This window comes from Ambystoma mexicanum, chromosome 6p (genome assembly GCF_040938575.1).
Source record: "Ambystoma mexicanum isolate Mex_15411 chromosome 6p, UKY_AmexF1_1, whole genome shotgun sequence".
NCBI lineage: Eukaryota > Metazoa > Chordata > Amphibia > Caudata > Ambystomatidae > Ambystoma > Ambystoma mexicanum.
The window spans coordinates 636,486,538-636,505,535 of NC_090935.1; the positions used below are offsets into that span (position 1 = coordinate 636,486,538).

At 46.0% G+C, this 18,998-nt stretch overlaps 1 protein-coding gene across 6 annotated transcripts in view; it reads right to left on the minus strand.

The window, feature by feature from the left end:
• The window catches only part of ARHGEF28 (Rho guanine nucleotide exchange factor 28), a 1,591,074-nt gene that overhangs the window by 249,980 nt on the left and 1,322,096 nt on the right, over positions 1–18,998 (minus strand). The gene's annotated exons all lie outside the window — the stretch shown is intronic.

Here is an 18,998-nt window from a genome sequence, read left to right on the forward strand (position 1 = left end):
GGAGAAATCTACAATCTTGGCAGGTGGTGTGAGAAAAACATATTTAAATTTTATAGATTTATTTTCAGAATCCAGCTACGGTATGTTTCAAATGTCACTTTCCCCCCTGCCTGCGCAGTTTACCCCTGACATGCTCACACTATAGGAATAATGCAAGTGCTGAAGCAGGTCCACATAGGCAGACAATAGCAGAAAATCAAAGCACAAATGTTTCCCTGTTACTCTACCACCATTCAACATGCTAGTCCTCTTTCTCCCCAGAAGGGTTACCCTTCTATCGGCTTTATCCACATTGGAGGTTTGGGAAGTGGTGGATGTGCTCCGTGAGCTGCTACATGATTTGTCCTATATAGACACCATGCCTCTTTGCTCAGCAAGGTGTGTATGAAGAAGTTGGCAAAGATAAGTGTTGCGCTGTCTCTCCGGTTTGGGCAGAAGCAAGATATGTATAAGTTTTCATTTCATGTGTTATTCACACAGTTTCTGGAACGATTGCAGTGTATGTGAATGATTTCAGAAAACATTTTGTCTGTTCCGTTTGCGACAGAGATCAACCAAGGGACTCTGGGGAAGCAAATCAAAAGAATATTGCTTGTGATTCTGCACACCGGGCAGTGTCTATCGATGGGTGTCAGAACTCCCTTATTCGCTGGCCAGAAAAACTCTCAGAAAATTAAATAAAAGTGCTACAATATCCAAAAGAAAAGCACGTGATTTAATAATGATCTCCAAATAAATACTTGTTCGAGGCAGACATTATTTGCTGTGGGTAGGCTTACTTTCTTTCAGAGAGAGAAGGACCAGCTTCACAGCTACTTCCATGCCCAATATATCAGTGCTACAAAACTGAAATAGTGGCTGAAATCATATTTCCAGCTCTCTCTTAAAGCTGCTCACCAACCTCATCTCTCCCTTATCATTATTCTTCTTGACCTTTCTGCATCCTATGGCAATGTAAATCATTCCTTTCTCCTACAAACGCTCTCCCTCCTTGACTCCAATGACACTGCACTGCACAGGGTGTCCTCCTATCTCGGTGGCCATTCCTGATCCATTTCTTGGAACTGTTACAGTTCCTCTCCTATCCGCCCCACATGGGTATGCTCTAAGGATCAGTCCTACACTCACTTCTCTTCTCTCTTTACACCTCCTCCCTTGGCAGACTGCTCTCCTCCTTTGGCTTCTACCATCTCATTTCCACGGATGGGACTCAGATCATCTTCTCCTTCTCCTCCTTCATGCCTGCAAGTGGCAAACACACCACCATCACCATTGGAAGGCTTTATGCTGCCTCAAGCAAATACACCTTTCTCCTAGCATCTAATGCAAACACATTACTTTCCTTTCTGACCTTCTTGCCCCCTCATTGCTGGCTCGCTATTATAGGGTTCTCTTTGATACTGACCTCAAAAAAGTTCTCAAATTTGCAACACACACTCTTTTTTTTCAAAATTTGGTTTTATTGGTTTTGAAACAAAAAATAAAAAGAGAAACAAAAGATTAACAAAAGATTTGAGCATTTCACTTGTTACAACTCTGTTAGCATATGGTTACATCAAAAGAACAAAACTACAGTCTCATTATACAATTGATCGTCCTTGTGTTCGTTTCCGATCTCTAGCAACAACAGTCAGTATAACATACCCCATACCCACCCACCACCCTCCCCATGGTTGGGCAGACATCATTGCGGCATCTTTCTCTGTTGACATGTTCATAGCGGGTAATCTTCGATTCACTATTGTGAGGTTTCCTTGATTCTTGGGTCATAACTGTCCTGTTTTGAGAGTTTTTGAGATTCTTGGTTCAATTAAGATCCTGTAGTGTCTTCGGGTTGGGAGTCTGTCGTCTCTGAGAGGTGTTTGCCTCGAAATTCTGACCATAAAATCTCGCATTGCGATGCTTTGTTGTGTAGGGATGCCGTGATCAATTCCATTGTATAAATGTTGGTTGACAAATTGATCCATTCCTTCTTACTTGGAACCTTTTTGGATTTCCATTTTGTTACTCTCTTTTTAATCCCCACCTTTGCCCACAATGACCACACTCCTCAAATTCCTACCGGATTTAAATCCATTCATGGTCTTGCCCCCACTACCTCGGTGACTGCATACCACTCTCCTAGTGTTTCTGAACTTGTTGCTCATCTGTCTATAACCTTACAGTGCCGCCCCCCCACATACTGAGCCACCTCATATGTTTGTGCCTTCTCCCTACTTGCCACTCTGCATTGGAATGCTCTTCTTCTGGCCAACAAAGCTATCTCTTCTTCTGAGATCTTCATAAAAAGATTTGCGTTTCATCTGCTAGTGAGCCCCTCTACCTGGCCTCTGGCTCTCAATGTTAAATAGATTGATGTTTTCACTTCCTCTAACAGTCCCTGATATATATCCCTTCCTACCGCTTCACCATCTGGTAATCTCATTTAGTACATTAATGGTTGTTTTGTAAAGGCGTGTCACGTAGAATTGCCATCTTGTGTGTAATTCTCTCCACTGTGAATCTCCCAGCACTTCTTGCTGGACTCTTGTTTTTTTCTGACCTTCCGGAGTGAATGGGAAACATTTTTCCACACACACTCATTCTTTTTCTATGACTCTGAGAACCCTTTATGGTTAACCTTGATGGAGTCCGCTTTCCTCCATCTTTTTCAATGGCATCTGTATTTTACTATTGCAGCGCACAGCATTTTCTGTTCAGTGTTGCTGGGAGCTACTTGAGCTTTCCACTTTGGGCTTATTTTATTTTGCTGTGCTGACTTAATTAACCCGGATACTTTTTATCCTACCCACGCTTTTCTTTTGTAAGATCAGCCTTATGTTGCGGGCTTAGGGCATACATATATTCCTTTTCTCACTTCTCCTCATGGCAAGTCTATCTGCATGGCTGGTGTCAATGAATATTTTGTACTGACTTTTGTGATTTTTACATGCAGACCTCTGTCGCAGCTGCGGTAAAGGACACATGGGTCACCATTGACCTAAAATAGAGCCAGTCTTCTTTTTTCGCCAGCTCATGATGGCTTGCTCTTCTTTGAGACTTCCTTTGCTAACCTGGGTGAAGGAAGTCTTGCTCACTCCTTTGTCTTCACTGGACTCCCCTTGGGAATCCTGCCCGGAGGCCCCAGTGTGTCTGGGTGAACAGGCGGCTGAAAGGACACTGAAACTTCTAAGGTCTTTGTCCTCCAGTGTGTCTGCTTTGATTCAGTTCTAACCTGGTGCCCGGCTGTCCTTGAGGGACAGCCATCACCCACAGTTTGAATGTTGTATGCATGCTTATTGGCTGGGTTTGTGCATAAAAGGCAAGGGTCTTGATGCTGAAGCGAGGGTTGACCACTGGAAGAAACATTCCAAAGAAGGAAGAAGGCCATCTGCAGCCACCTCCAGTGACTGCCAAGCTAGTGTCCACTGCAGCTCCAGACTTTTTTTCCAAGCGAGAGGAAAGACCCAGCCCAGACGACTTCCTCCCTTGGACTGGTGGACATAACCAGTCTCGAGACCATCTGCAGTTTGAGCCATCCCACAAAACGCTGCGACCTTCCAGGCCTGTAAAACCTGAATACCCAGGGAACCCTAGCACTACTGCCGTGCATCATCTCATCGAGCATGGTTTCATCTGCAAACTTGTGGGCATCTTCCTGTGCCTAGAGACTCCATCCTGAACGTAGAAGGTCCCCTCAGAAGAGTCAAGGACCGAGAGAGGATGAATGTCTGCCGAGTGACAACCATCACAATTCAAAAGTGTGAATCGAGCCTCCAAACTCAAGTGTGTGGGATGTACTGACCTACTAGACTCTGCACTGCGACATCACTGTGTGCTGGTGGCACCAGAACCAGCAAAATGGCTGCAAAAAGCCCTATGCGCGCTTAACCTATGAAAATTGCGCAGTGAAACCGGGAAAGATGGCTGCCAACCTACTTTGCCTGTGTCAATGGTGGAACAGGAGACCACACTGCTGAAACCTGTCACTGGGCTGCCCAAAGAGTGAAAATGGAAACTACATGAAAGGCAGTGCTTTATTGCAAGGAAACCCAGGAGTGCTCTGAAATCCTTTTTTCCTTGGTTGCTGAAATTACAAAATAATGGTCCCAAACATCAGAAAATATCCAACATCCTTGCTGGGTGTTACCCGTCACCTTATTTAAGGAATCCACATAAGCACACAATGTCAGGAAAAGCAGAATCCATCAGAAGAATATCCACATTGAAAAGTGTGCTTGTCTGTAAAAATCTGTCAGATATGGGCACAGTACCACCAGCTGTCATTTAATTGTATTAGAAGCTTAAACTGGTGCAGTTAAAATCAAATGGTTGGAATTAAGTGACTTGCCATCAAAAGTAATATAGGTTGCAAATATTTAATCTCTATGTTTTAAAAGACTGGAATTAGAGTTATGTTTGCCTGTTTTGAAATCATAAGTTTATTTTAATCAAAGAAAAATGTAAACAAAGTGATTTTTAAAGTAACCCATGTAAGCCAAAGAACTACAAAGCAAATTCCTCAGCTTGCCCCAACAAAAGGCACCTCCCTTCTGCTCTCTGGCCCAGGAACTCACATTCAGGTGTTAATGAAGAGGGGAGGGGAATTGAGCTGCTGCTCCTGGGGGAGACAAAGGACTTCCTTGATTGAAAAGATATGCAGATGCAAGTGTCAACAGAAGCCCCTGCCAGAGGAAAGAGGCGGGGTTTGCTCCTGAGCCACCAGAAATGTTGGGGGGGGGAACAGACAGTTTTGTTTATTCTTAAAGCACAGAAAAGTATATTTTTGAAAAGGGCTCACAAAGGACTGTGTGAATTTGTAAAAATTGTAAAATTACATTATTGTTAATGTGAAATTTCTGGTCACGTTTTAAAAATACTCAGAACTCTGTGCTATGTTCAGGGACATGACTGCAGAAATTGTGGTTTTGTAGCAATTGTATTGATGCCAGAAACATGAAACTTCATATGATTATGCCCAGATATCATGCGCACATATGTGTAAACTTGTGGACAAATCCGACATTGGGTACCAGACCAAAAGTTGAAAAATTGCCAAATCTAGACTCAAGCTCTCACCGCGATGGGGCTTGAATAAATACTTGCTCCACAAAATCTGTGATATAGATATACTATTGCTATTAAGTTTGTAAAATTGTAAATATGTCTGATATGAAAAGTAGATTTCATGTGCAAAAGCAAAAGGGGAGGGTTTCCCTGGATCATAAAACACATTGTCATGATGACACTCTTTTTTTCTCCTCAAATCAAGGGAGAGGAAAGACCCTAACCAATAGAATACCGAGGGGGTGTGCCTAGTAGAATTCAGCATACCCACCCCTTTAGAAAAGACATAAATAGAGACAGCTTAGGACCTAGAAGGACACACACATTCACCCACCAACCGATTGCTGGCGGAGCACTTTGCAAGAGAAATCCATATTCCAGACTCCAGAACTTTGAAAGCAGAAAGGCACATTTCCAAAGCTGAACCATTCTCAGCTTGGCCTTTAAAAATCCAGAAACCAGATTTTACCCCAGACCTCTAAGGGGATCAAAAGAACAGCCTGGCTGTGCTGCTTTCTTGCTCAAAATTATTGCCAGAATCCAAAGATCCAACCCAGTAGAGTCGTGCTGTGACCAGATAGCTGCGAACCAGAACCTGTCAGATCCAGTCCGGTCCCCCCATGCGGTGTCCAGAGTGCCTTGCTGATTGCAGATCCAGAGCGCCTTGAGTCCAGTCCGGTGTGCTAGCAGAATTCCTGTCCAGAAAGATCCCTGACCAGATCCCTGACGGGTCCATTCTAAACATTGGTAGTGAGTATCCATAGCATAGGATTGTCACTAGCATATGTATTGTCCATAAGTCATCCCTATCCAAACCCATTCTCTTATATCCAGAACTGTATTGCTAGAAATCCTTTTGTCTTGCATGAACTCTTTCTCTTACCCTGTAGTCCTTTGTAATAGTAGTGTTAAAATCAACTTTGCGCTGATATATTTTCGGAAGAAAGGTGAGCGTCTCGGCAGGCCAAACCAACCAATAATATCCTGGGCTGGTGGCTGCGCTGTCGTGTAGTTTGCATCTTCATTGTCTACCCCTAGTGTAAAGAAACATTGTTTGTTAATTTTAAAAAGTGCATTCTTGTTTTGCTATTTGGACTCTCTCTGAAAAAAACGACCTCCACCAAAACTTTCATAACTTCTTCACCGTTTATGCTAGCAACAAATGTAAGTGTCTACTTGAAGCTAACCTCCTCGGCTTTCCTATGAACCCAAAACCGCATCATTATACTTTTTCCGCAATCGCGCTTACCGCGGGCAGAAAAGTTTGCAGAAAAATTTTCATTGGGCTCAAATCTATCATGTGTGAAATAGCTGTTCATTGCATCCGACCTCACAAATACGTTTTCATCTTGCTAGTTACTCAATAATCATTGCTACTGTTTGTCTGAAGAAAACACAGTTTTGTCGAATGGGACGGGTTTCAAGAAGCCAGTTGGTCTGACTTTAGTTTCCAAATCGTCTCTGTTGCACTGTGTTGTGCTAAAAAACACATGCTCAACCACCTTGGTTTTTGCATGTGCTTGCTGCTACCCAGATGAAGGTTTAGTTCATTTTAATGGGTTTTCTCTGTATTGGCAGGTGCAGGTTTTGTCTAAAAACAAGGAAGAGATTTCTTCAGTGGATTTCTCTCTGGAGGTTATTCACCTAAAACAGAAAGGACCCCTAGGTGCTTAGTCTAGAGATCCTTCTTCAGAATGATGTGGACCTGTGCGGATAGCACTGTGCACTAGATCTAGTCATTCTATAGCCGACCGGTTTCTGTGGAACAAGGTGGATGAACCACATTCATCAGGGCTAGGCAAGGCATCAAGGTATATGCCCGCTGTTATTTAGTTGCAGCAGCGGTGTCTGCTTAACTTCTGTACCTCTCCCCTCCCCCCACCTGAGCAGGTTCCGGCCGTCTCACCCCCCGTGGAGAGCATCCATACCACACAGAGTGGGGAGAGGTACAGAAGTTAAGCAGACACCGCTGCTGCAACTAAATAACAGCAGGCATATACCTTGATGCCTTGCCTAGCCCTGATGAATGTGGCTCATCTACCTTGTTCCACAGAAACCGGTCGGCTATAGAATGACTAGATCTAGTGCACAGTGCTATCCGCACAGGTCCACATCATTCTGAAGAAGGATCTCTAGACTAAGCACCTAGGGGTCCTTTCTGTTTTAGGTGAATAACCTCCAGAGAGAAATCCACTGAAGAAATCTCTACCTTGTTTTTAGACAAAACCTGCACCTGCCAATACAGAGAAAACCCATTAAAATTAACTAAACCTTCATCTGGATGGCAGCAAGCACAAGCAAAAATCAAGGTGGTTGAGCATGTGTTTTTCAGCACAACACAGTGCACCAGAGACGATTTGGAAACTAAAGTCAGACCAACTGGCTTCTTCAAACCTGTCCCATTCGACAAAACTGTGTTTTTTCGTTAGTGTGACAACGATTCCGGGCAGCACACAGTTGGAATTCCCACAAATAGTCCCTTTGTTTTGTTTAGTGTTTGTCGGAAACCATACAAAGCGGCTCCCACTAGTATTGAAACCATTTTAGTGAATTAAATCCATTTTCATGCAAAGCCAACTTTAAGCCATTTTTGATCAGTTTGCAATCAATTCTGTTTTCTTTCTCTGTGTTTGCTGGGGGGAAATTGGGATTGATACTATTTTGTTGAATTCTGTATTCCTGAAACCTGTTTTCTCTCCTTCCCTCTCTTTATATTGCACTTGGGGAGGATTGAGTAGTGTGCAGGGGAAAGAGTAATCACATTGCATTTTGATTGAACCCACACCAAAGTATTATTCTATGCTGCATTATTTTTCCTATGATTACTCTGTGTAATTAAAGAGATTATTGTGACATCACCCCATTGGTGATCATTGTATAACCATTAAAATAGCATGATATATATATATTGTGAAATCCATAAATACATATTTTAACTTTGCAAACCAGCCTGCTTCCTGGTTCAGTGTGACCGGGGGGGGGGGTTCAAAGAGAGGGGCGTGATATAAGGGTATATCATTCCGAAATAAAAGAACTTATAGACATAAATAATAATAAAGGCTTTGAATTGTGAATCCCACGCTAGGCATTGACTTAGGTGAAGTGCCGGGTTGAAATCACTTACAAGATCCACAAAGATCGTCTGCTGGCATCCCTGTGACCGAGTCTGACCATCTGCTCCCGCCAAAGGTTCTTCATCCAACTACCAAGACCAGATACCCAAACCAAAGCTGCTGTCATCTTACTGTGGGAACCCACCGTGACATCACTCTTCATCATCATAGAAGGTACTGTCTAGCTCCTGGGTCCTTGCCTAGGCAATTTCTGCCTTGCTGTTCACTCCTCCTGAGTCACGTTGGGGTGAAGGAAGCAACTGTGTTCTCCCGTTTCCAAGAACCCTCGACCTAGGGCCTGAAATCTTTCAGGTGGCCTACTTAGTCCCCCTGAACCCAATGAATCCAAATCTGGTACTTACTTTCTACAAAAAGCTTCATCAGTGCATTTGACAACTTTGACAGTGTCTGCCTCCCTTTGTTCTTCTGCCCAAGGATTACTGGTCCCCCAGTGCCCCATCTGAATTTTTGAGACTTTCATTCCCCAGATAGGGTTGGACTTCCAAATATAAGGCTTTCCTAGAGTTGCCAACTTACCAGTATTGCAAGTTCAGTAATTGTTGGTTCATGCATGATTTGCTATCCTAAAACTACTCTTGCTTTCATATAAAGGTCTACTGTTTGAAATAAGTATTGCTACAGCAAATATACAGTGTAAACATCTAACTGCGTGAACTGTTTTTACTTAGCGTGAATTGTTCTGAATTTAACATTGCCTACAATATATAATAAAAAGTTAATTTTTATATAACTACAGTGTTTAAGTGTTTCCTTAACTAAAAGTGTGCTCAAAAGTCTTTGTACTCAGATACAGCCAATCTCCCTCCTAGACTAAGCCTGGCTGCTCAGACATTGCTACCAACATACGTGTGTAGTTCAGGCCTATACTAAGCATTGGAGCCTTGTGCCCCACGCGTGAGTCTTCTACAGTCCTGCCACAGGTGGACTTCAGTAAAACTCTCTAATAGGGCACTTTACCCAAAGTCTGCCCCCACCCTCAGTTATTGCATACTTTGTAAGTAATTTCTGCTCAAATTATGCCATTGCTCTTGAATAAATGCTAATACATATAATTAAGGTGTGATTATTTCAAACACCTATTATTCCGGGATCCCTTCCCCTAAGGATTACATTTTGCAAGAGGGACAAAAGAATATGATGTAGGCTAAAAAGGGCAAATTGACATTCTACAACAGGGTACAAGAATAAAGGGGCTAAGAAAGGGGTCTGCAAGCTGGGGCTCTCCAGATGTTTTGGATGACAACTCCCATGATATTTCCCACTTGAATATGCTGGCTAGGGCTGAGGGAAGTTGTATTTCAATACATCTGCGGAACCAAAGATTGTAGAGCTTACAGAAAGACTTTCTGCACCATGCCTCTCCCATCCTGCCTTAGATTCCACAATAGCAGTGAGGTCAGAGTACAGTACATTTAATCCCTCTCTAGTACAATTCAATTTCCCTCTTGTCCCCAACACAAGTGCCTTTTAGTGCTGATGAACCCCAAGACCAGAGTGCAACAATGAGTCAGGAATCAAGAAATGGGAGAGTGAGCAATCATCTCAGGTCTAAAAGGATATCAGAAATCCTTCCAATTGACAACAAACAACTTTCCCCCGGCTGGTTGGTATAACAATTTAAGAAAATACCCCCCAAATAACATCTATATGCGGTTTCCTGTGTTTTTATTGTGACAGTTTTAAATGTTATTTTCCCTGTGGTCTTTTCACTGCAGCTGTTTTCACAGCATTTTTTCAAATGCGGGGATCCCCCTCAACACCCTCTAACGCACCCCACCAACTCACCCTGCCACCCTCATCCCCTCTCCAAACACACAGCACATATATTTATTTTAAACAGAAATGTGGAAAAAACGGCTGTGGTGAAAATACCACAGGGAAAACAACAACGTTTAACAGAGCCATGACAAAAACACAGTAAGTGCTCTTTAACTTTGGTTAAAGGGACATTGGGATTCATTCTGAGTCTGGCGGTAACCCTGCCGGGGCTACCGGCGGATTGCTGCCAGACTCTGAAAAATGTACTGTCGCCTGACCTCGCAGTGCACCCTGCTCATTACGAGTCCGGCGGCCGGGAAGTCAGGCGCCGGTATATTTGTTAATCACCATGGGATTCTATGGGACTGGGGACACGGAGGAAACGGCACCGTTGCTAATGGTGCCCGTGCATCTGTGAGCAGTCTGCCTACTGTGTCCACTGCGCCCGGCAGGGTCAGTCCTGTCAGACACAGTGGCACCGGCAGGCAGACTCATAGATGCCGGTTCGGAAACAAACGTGCCGGTGAGCTTACCGGCACCCTTGTTTCTGGACTGGCAAACCAATAATGAGGCCCATTATGTTTGCAGCACAAAACAAGAACGACCTAAATATTTGTAGAGTTCCTAAGGTATCCATAAATCAGCCACCACCATGCACTTTTCATGACCTCCAACTATTGCTTGTTGCAATGGAAAATAGGCTCTTGAAAATTCGTTTTACTGCCCATTCTGATTTTGTTTTGTGTTCAGTCTCAAATTAAATTCCAATTGAGAATAACCAGTTTATTGTGCACTATTCCTATTTGGCTCTTATTGCCCTTGTAGCTTGCAGGAACTGTGGTGGGAAATAATTAGTGTGTATTGCCCCCTGAGGAGGTTTTCCATTGTGGACACTAGATGAGGTGTGAACAACTTTATTTAATAACTGGGTATTCCCTACAAACAAGTATAGTGAATCCACATATTAATTAATGTATTAGATGTACTACTTCGTAACCAATGGTTCTTCCAGTAATGTGTAAGTCAAATTACTTGTTTTCCATGTTTTCATTCAGAGATCACAAGGACTCTTATGGATATGTTCAAAGTAGGATGAGGCAAGGGTGGTGGAACAGAGGGAAGACATGGACAACGATCTTACTAGGCCAGGTGACATTGAGATTGCGCAAGTGCAGGTGCAGGGGAAGGGGCAAGGGGAAAGTGCGGAGGGAAGGGGGAAGGGGCAGTGCAGTACATGGGAGCGACAGTAAAAATAAATAAATAGCATAAACAAAGCAATAAGTGAAAGTGCGGCTAGCTGGTGGCAAGTGCAAGTGCAGATATCAGGTGTCAAGTGCTGGTAGGGGGCTGAAGGGATACAGAAAACAGTCCCCACGTGCAGGGGATGCCAGAGAGGCAGTGCAGGGGTGCAACTGGCAGGGGAGGGGATCTGGGCCGGAGATCAGAGGGTGGCCCGGTGACCACTGCAGTTTCAGCCAGGAATTCATCAGAGGAGAAAGCAGAAGCAAAGAGGAAGATTTTGAGGTGCTTCCGGAACCAGAGATGGTTCGCCTCATGTTTCAGGGGGGAGGGGGGTTGTTCCAGAGGGAGGCCCCAGCCGAAGAAAGAGATCTACCACCAACTCGTTGCTTGGAGAAGCAACTGACCCTGAGGGAGGTGGAGGCGGATGAGTGAAGAGCTTGAGAAGGAAGATATTTAGGAAGAGAGAGTTGAAGGTATAGAGGCCCCAGGCCCCAGAAGGCCTTATGGACATTGTAGAGAGTTTTGAACTTAATCCTCCCAGCCACTGGGAGCCAGTGCAGAGATTTCAGTCCTGGAGAGATACGATCCCTGGGCTTGAGGCCAAGGACAAGTCTTGCAGTCCTGTTCTGGATGAGTTGCATAGGGCGGAGAGTGGAAGCAGGCAGATTTAGAAAGAGGCTGTTGTAGTAGTTCAGCCTAGAGAGAACCAGAGCTCTGGAGACAGTGAGCTTCTGGGGGAAAGAGAGGAAAGGAAGAATACCTCTGAGGAGGTGCAGCTAGTAGTGTGACTTCTTAGAGACATCAGAGCTGTGAGGAGAGAAGGAGAGTGTGCAGTCGAAGATGACCCAGAGGTTTTTAGCCTCACAGGTGGAAGTAGGAAGAGGGCCAAGAGAGGCCAGCCAGAGAGGGACAGGAAAGGAGGCTATAAGGAGAATCTCGGTCTTACTGGCATTCAGGCAGAGATCATTGGCGGCACACCACTCCTGGATAGCGGACAGTCAGAGATGAGCAAACGAGAAGAAGTGGTGGAAGGGAGCCTGAAAATTAGTTGAGTGTCATCCGCATAGCACTGAAAGTTTGGGCAGAGAGCGGTAATGCAGTGGGCAAGAAGTGCCAGGTATTGGTTGAACAGCCAGGGAGAGGGGTTAGACCCCTGGGGAACACCACAGGTAGAGATAGAGGAGAGGAAGGACCAGTTGCACCTGTGAGGGGGATATCAGAGAGGAAAGAGGTCAGCCAAGCCAGGGCCTGATCGGTGATACCCAGGTTATGACGGAGACAGCTGAGCAGGATAGCATGGTTGACTCTGTCAAAGGCAGAAGAGAGATCAAGTAAAATGAGGACACAGGGGTGTTGGAATCAAGGTTGGAGAGCAGATCTTCACGGATGTTCAGGAGAGCAGTTCCGTACTTCTGGCATCTCTAAAGCCAGACTGAAGGTGCCAGAAACTCCCTGTGCTTAGTCTCCTAGGAGACAGGAATGCACTCTTAGGTGATTAGCCGGCTGGCTGTCCTGCAAGGACAGCCACCCTGCTGGGTGACTGACAGCTAGGCTGGAATTAATGGGAGAAACCTGCATAAAAGGCAAGGCTTTTTGGCTTGGAAAGCAGAGACGACCACTGGACGACGGAATCCAAAGAAGAACTTGAAGAAGACTGTTGCAACTCCTGGACCATTGGTTTGCTCGGTGAAGCCCTGCTGCTTTGCTGAAACTCCAAATTCGTATCGAAAGAGAAGCCCCTGCCAGGACAACTTCTCTCCTTGAGTTGGTGGGACCAATCAACTCCAAAGTAAGCCACCTGGACATCCTCTCAGAGCTGGTTGAAATTCCACTGCAGTTGCTGCTGGAACCAAATAGCCAGGGAGTGGAACACCAGATCATGTTCATTACTTTTAAGCTGGCCAAGAGCTCCAGGAAGATCTTCTGGACTCCCAGGAATCAGGACTGACCTGTCCTGAGCCACCTCAACAGAGTGCTGGACCCCATATGCAAGGAAAGCTCACCTCAACAGCCAGGAACTGCTGTGTTGCAATTTGTGGTAGACGCTAGGAGCTGAAACACTGAAGTGCCACTTGTCTGAAGATTGCTAGTTGCATCAGTGACCGTCCCATTGCATTGCAGGAGTCCCCAGATGTCCCCCCTCTTGTCCCCACGACTGAGGCCCATGAACACCAGGATCTAAAGAGCTGTACATGAACTGAAGTCATCTGCTGTCCTTTTTCTTCAACCTAAATGTATTGTACAGTCTAAGAGAACTTATCTCTTGTTGTGCAACTGCACTTGTTCTCTGTTGGTGAGACCTTTTGTGGTTGCGTGTAGCAAAGACTTTTAAAACAGTGTGCAAGACTTTTACTTATCTGCAAGAAGTGCTTCAGTTCACCTAGACTTTTGCCCAACTGACTTTGGCCTAGCCTAGTTCCCTGAAACTCCTCTGCCCTTTGGCATTGTGTGTTGTCTTCCTTCCAGGAAGCGGTGAACTAACTTTGCATTGGGGGTTACCAAAAGTACTTACCTGCTTCAGAATATTTGTGTGATTTCTTGTTCTGTTCTAATAATCTTTTTCTTTGCCAAACTGGGAGAGTTTCAACCAAGTCTTTAGCTCACTGTTCTTTTCACAGAGAAGACATTTCCCCGCATATCAGTCTTTGTAGTCCAGCAGCGAAATGCTAGGCAATTCCTCTCTGAACAAGAGTACCAACAGCTTCACCTCACTGATGATGCCCAACTAGGTTGAAACACGTGTATGGGGTTTCTGTGGTACTCTTGTTCAAAGGAGAATGGCCTAACATTTCTGTGTTGGACTAGAAAGACTGATATGCGGGGAAAGTTCTTCTCTGTGAAAAGAACAGTGAGCTAAAGACTTGGTTGAGACTCTCCCAGGGGCCATCCATCCAAGAACAAGTCAAAGGGCTGTGTTTGTGCTGGTAGAGAGTTTCCCAGACTCCCTCTGTTTTGCATACCAAGTAACTTTGGGTCTCACCCTAAATTACAAGGGGAATCCAGACGTGGACCCCTTGCTCACCGTTCTTAGAGAGGCACAGCTTCACATCACTGATGATGCCCAACTAGGCTGAAACACGTGTATGGGGTTGCTGTGGTACTCTTGTTCAGAGGAGACTTGCCTAGCATTTGGGTGCTGGACTGCCACTGGGCAGGACAAAGACATATGCGGGGACATTTCTTCTCTGTGAAAAGAACAGTGAGCTAAAGACTTGGTTGAGAGTCTCCCAGGGGCAATCCACCCAAGAACAAGTCAATGGGCTGTGTTTGTGCTGGTAGAGAGTTTCCCAGACCCCCCTCTCTTTTGCATACCAAGTAACTTTGGGTCTCACACTAAGTTACCAGGGGAACCCAGACGTGGACCCCTTGCTTACTGCTCTTAGAAATGCACAGCTTCACTACACTGATGATACCCAACTAGGCTGAAACACGTGTATGGGGTTGCTGTGGTACTCTTTTTCAGAGGAAAATTGCCTAGCATTTCGGTGCTGGGCTGCCCCTGGGCAGGACAAAGACTGATATGCAGGGACATTTCTTCTCTGTGAAAAGAACAGTGAGCTAAAGACTTGGTTGAGACTCTCCCAGGGGCCATTCACCCAAGAACATGTCAATGGGCTGTGTTCCTTTCTGGTAGAGAGTTTCCCAAACCCCCCTCTGTTTTAAAGAAACACCATAGTCGTTGCAATGACTCTGGTGGAATGGGCTCTCGGCCCGCCTGGACGCGGTCTGTTGGCCAGACGGTGGACAATGTGTGATACAGCCGGAGAGCCACCTGAAGACGGAAGCCTTAGACAGGGTCTTCCCAAAATTAACAAAAAAGCTTAGAAGTCCTTCGAAAGTCGTTTGTGGGTGCACAGAATCTCAATGCACACACAACATCCAATGAACACACAACATCCAATGAATGCAAGGATCTTTCAGCAGGCGAAGAAGGGTTTACAAAGAAAACTGGTAGGACCAAAGGCTCATTTAGATGAAAGTCATCCGGGACCTTTGGCATGAATCAAGGATGAGTTCACAGAACTTCCTTAGCTGAATGGAATGACAAATATGAAGGCTTACAGGAGAGAGCCTGTAGCGCCCCAACCCACTGGCCCGAGGTGATTCCTACCAGGAAGTCGGTCTTCCATGACAGAAATTTCAAGGAGGCCTGATGCATAGGTTCAAATGGAGGCTCAATCAGTTTCGACAGTACCATATTTAGCTCCCACGCAAGGGCAAGAGCCTTAACCAGAGGGAATGTTCTGAGGAGGCCCTTGAGGAACTCCTTAATAAGCCTGTGTGACCACATGGAGAGCCTGCCTGCAGTCGAGATGTACTGGGATATGGCGTCCAGGTGGACCTTATAGAGACATGGCCGTGTCAAGACTTAGCAAGCGAAAGCAGGTACGTAAGAAGCTGTGGCGCTGTTACGTGCAGCAGAGAAATCTTCCTTGTTTGGCACCACACTGTAAAATGTTTCCACTTGTGCTTGTAGCAAGCAAGCATAGCGGGTCCCTGGCATTGGCTAGAATATTCTTGCATTCTAAAGGTAGCGAGAAGTGTCCAAATTCTAGGGCTGCAGGAGCCAGGCTTTGAGGGTGGGTTGTGATGCAGGCTTCACCCTACTTCTCTGGAGGGCCAGGTCTGGAAGTGGAAGCAGTTTGATGGCTGGAACCACCAACAGATGGAGAAGATCTCAGTACCAGAGGTCGAAGTGGGCTGGAGCGGTGCTCCTATAATTTTTATTTTTAAGTTTCACGATTCATATATTTTTATTTTAGAAAGAAACCGTTCTGGAATGGTTTCGTTTTAAAATAAAAGTGTAGGAAGAAGATGAAGCTTGCACTTCGGGTGCACTGCACTAAACATTCCCTTAAATAGTAGGTGTGCTTGTTTGAGGGTTTGGAATGTGTGTGGGAGGGGGTGCAGCGATGGGGTGTGTGGAGAGCAGGGAAGACCAGCAGGGAACATAGTTCCACTACTGCTTTTCGTACACTTCGACCACTGCTCAGTACCATATCTGCCTGGGCTATAGAGTTGCAATGAGGATCATCTTATAGTGGCAATGTCTGAGTGTGTTGATCACTCGTAGCAACAGATGAATCTGTGGGAAAGTATACAGGAAGAAGCCCTCCCAAGGGAATGAGAAGGCGTCTCTGAGACTCCTTGGCTGAGGATACCTGCTGGCAAACATTTGACACTTAGCGTTGGTAGTTGTCTCAAAGAGGTCAATTTGAGGGAGACACCACTCGTTGAAGAGACGAGACACTTGTGCTTGCTGGAGTTCCCATTCATGGCAGGACCGCAGTTCCCTGCTGAGAGAGTCTGCAATGGTGTTCTGAATGCCTGCCAGGTGAAATGGAATGAGAAACATCAGTTGGGCAATGACCCAGTACCACACATTCTGCGCTTCTAGAGAGATTGAGGAGCACGTCCCACCCTGTTTCCCGATGTAAAACATGGTGCTGGTTTTGTCCGTGAAGACCCACACCATCTTCCCCTGGAGCTAAGGCTGAAAAACTTCAGAGCCCAGAAAACTGCTCGCAGTCCATGACGTTGATGTGCAACTCCTCTTCCGGGAGCCAGAGGATTCTGACATGAAAAAAGCCCTATGTGGGCCCCCGCACCCTCAACAAAGGCATCGGCTGTGACTGTTGCCTGATCGGTGGGAATCTGAAAAAGGAGCACCCTGTGAGAGATGCAGGCGAACTGACCACCATTGCAGGGCTTGATGGAATGCCCGATTGAGGGCGATCTTGTCGTTCCATGCGCTGGTGACTTGCTGCCCTCTTGCATTCAGAATCTCTTGAAGGGGTCTCATGTGCAGTCTGCAAAAGGGAACTAAATGGATTCAGGAGGACATCACCCCCAGCTGGGACATGATGGACCAAAGTGACGCAATGGAATCCATTTACAGCTGCTGGACCTTTCCCAAGGTGGCCTTCACTCTCTCTTCCAAAGGTGTCACTAGACATGAGAGTGTGTTTGGGCAGGTATCCAGGAATAGCTCATTCTGAGATGGCGCTATGCAGAACTTTTGATGGTTTATTGAGAATTCCAGGGAAGTTAGGGTCTGGATGGTCTCTGCTGTGTGCTGGATTGACATTGAGTGAGAGTGGGATTGGATCAGCCAATCTTCCAGGTAAGGATAGACGTAGATTCCCATGCGACGCAGATGAAATGCCACCGGGCAAACCATTTGGTGAACATCATCAGGACTGATTTTAGGCAGAATGGCAGGGCCTTGAAATGGTACTTTCATTTCTGAACGTCAAAACACAGGAATTTCCGGTGTTTGTGATGTGGAAGTAAGCATCCTCCAAGTCGAGCGTCGCCAGGAAATCCCCTTCCTCCAGTTGGTCAAGCACGTGCTGCAACGTGAGCATCCTGAATTTTGCGCGTCACAAGTCTATAATGGGTCTCCACCCTCCTGACCTCTTTCTCACCAGAAAATATCTGGAGTCCACTACAGAGCCCGCAGCCACTGAGGGCCTGGTCCTATTGCCCCTTTGCTTAGCATGGCTTGACCCTCCTTTAGCAGCTGTGCCATGTCTTGATCTTGTCATGGGACTGTAGGAATGTGAGGGCATTTGTTCCTGATCTTCAGAGTGTCACCTTGTCGAAGGACATTGAGTACCCATTTGTCTGTGGAGATTTTGCACCACTGATTGACAAATTGAGATAACTGGACTCCCAATGAGTTGCAGAAGTGGGGGCACGGGCCCTGGGCCGGGTCAGGTCTGATTCAGCATCTATGCCCTGGATGGGGGGCAATGACAACACTGGTTGCCACCTCCGTAAGCCTGAGAGAATCCCCTATAAGCCTCATGGGTGGTAGAATGGGAAGGCTGACGATAAGGCGAGGATAGCCCTTTGGAGGATCTTGAGACTTTGCCCTTAGAGAAGCGAGAGGATGGCCTCTTCTGCTGGAGAGTACCCAAAGAAGGCACCATCTCAGTGTCTGTTTTTTTGGCCTGCAGGGCGTCATCGACTACCTTCCCAAAGAGGTAGTTACCCTGAAATGGCATGTTCACCACTTTTGTTTGCACATCTGTGCAGAAGTTGGTGGCCTTGAACCAACCCTGGTAGCGGAGGGCCACTCCATTGTCCATCTAGTGAAGACCTCCTGAATCAGCGATCTCCAGGGCAATGGTGATCGCATGGTCGGAGGCTAATGCCCCCTCGTGGAACAACGCCAGGGCCTCAACCTTCTTGTCCTCCCGAAGGATGTCAGGCTGGGTCTCAACTAGTATCATAACTCTGTCATACCTTAAGAGAATTAATAGGGCGTTGGAGGCCTTGATCGTAGATGCCGCTGTCGTGATGATGTGCTTCCCAATTGCATCCAGGTTCCTGCCCCCCTGGTCAGGTGGAACCATAGACTAGGAAGATGGGTTGGAGGACCCCTTCCTAGTGGCGGCCAAGACCACTGAGTCTGGTGATGGTTGGGACCTCAGGCACTTAGGGGCCGAGAGCAGCACCCGGTACTTCTTTCCCAAATAATCCCTCTTCGCAGGAGTTGTTCTAGAGGTTTTCACGACCAAAAGGCCACCCTGCCAGATGTCATCCAACTCGGGAACTGAAACGATAGTCCCCTTGGAGGACTCGAGACATTCGAAAAGGAAACACTTCTTCTTCTTCTCCTCAGGCATGAGGTTGGATGGCTTCACCACCCTTGAGAACATGGAATGAAACAAAACAATCTTGTCTGGAGGAGAGTCCCTAGAGCGCACATCGATGTTGGGAGGCTACCCATCAGCAGGAATGTAGTCATCAATTTCATCAGTTCCTTGCATACCCTGGGTTGTGACAGTATCAGTATGGGTGTCTGAGTAT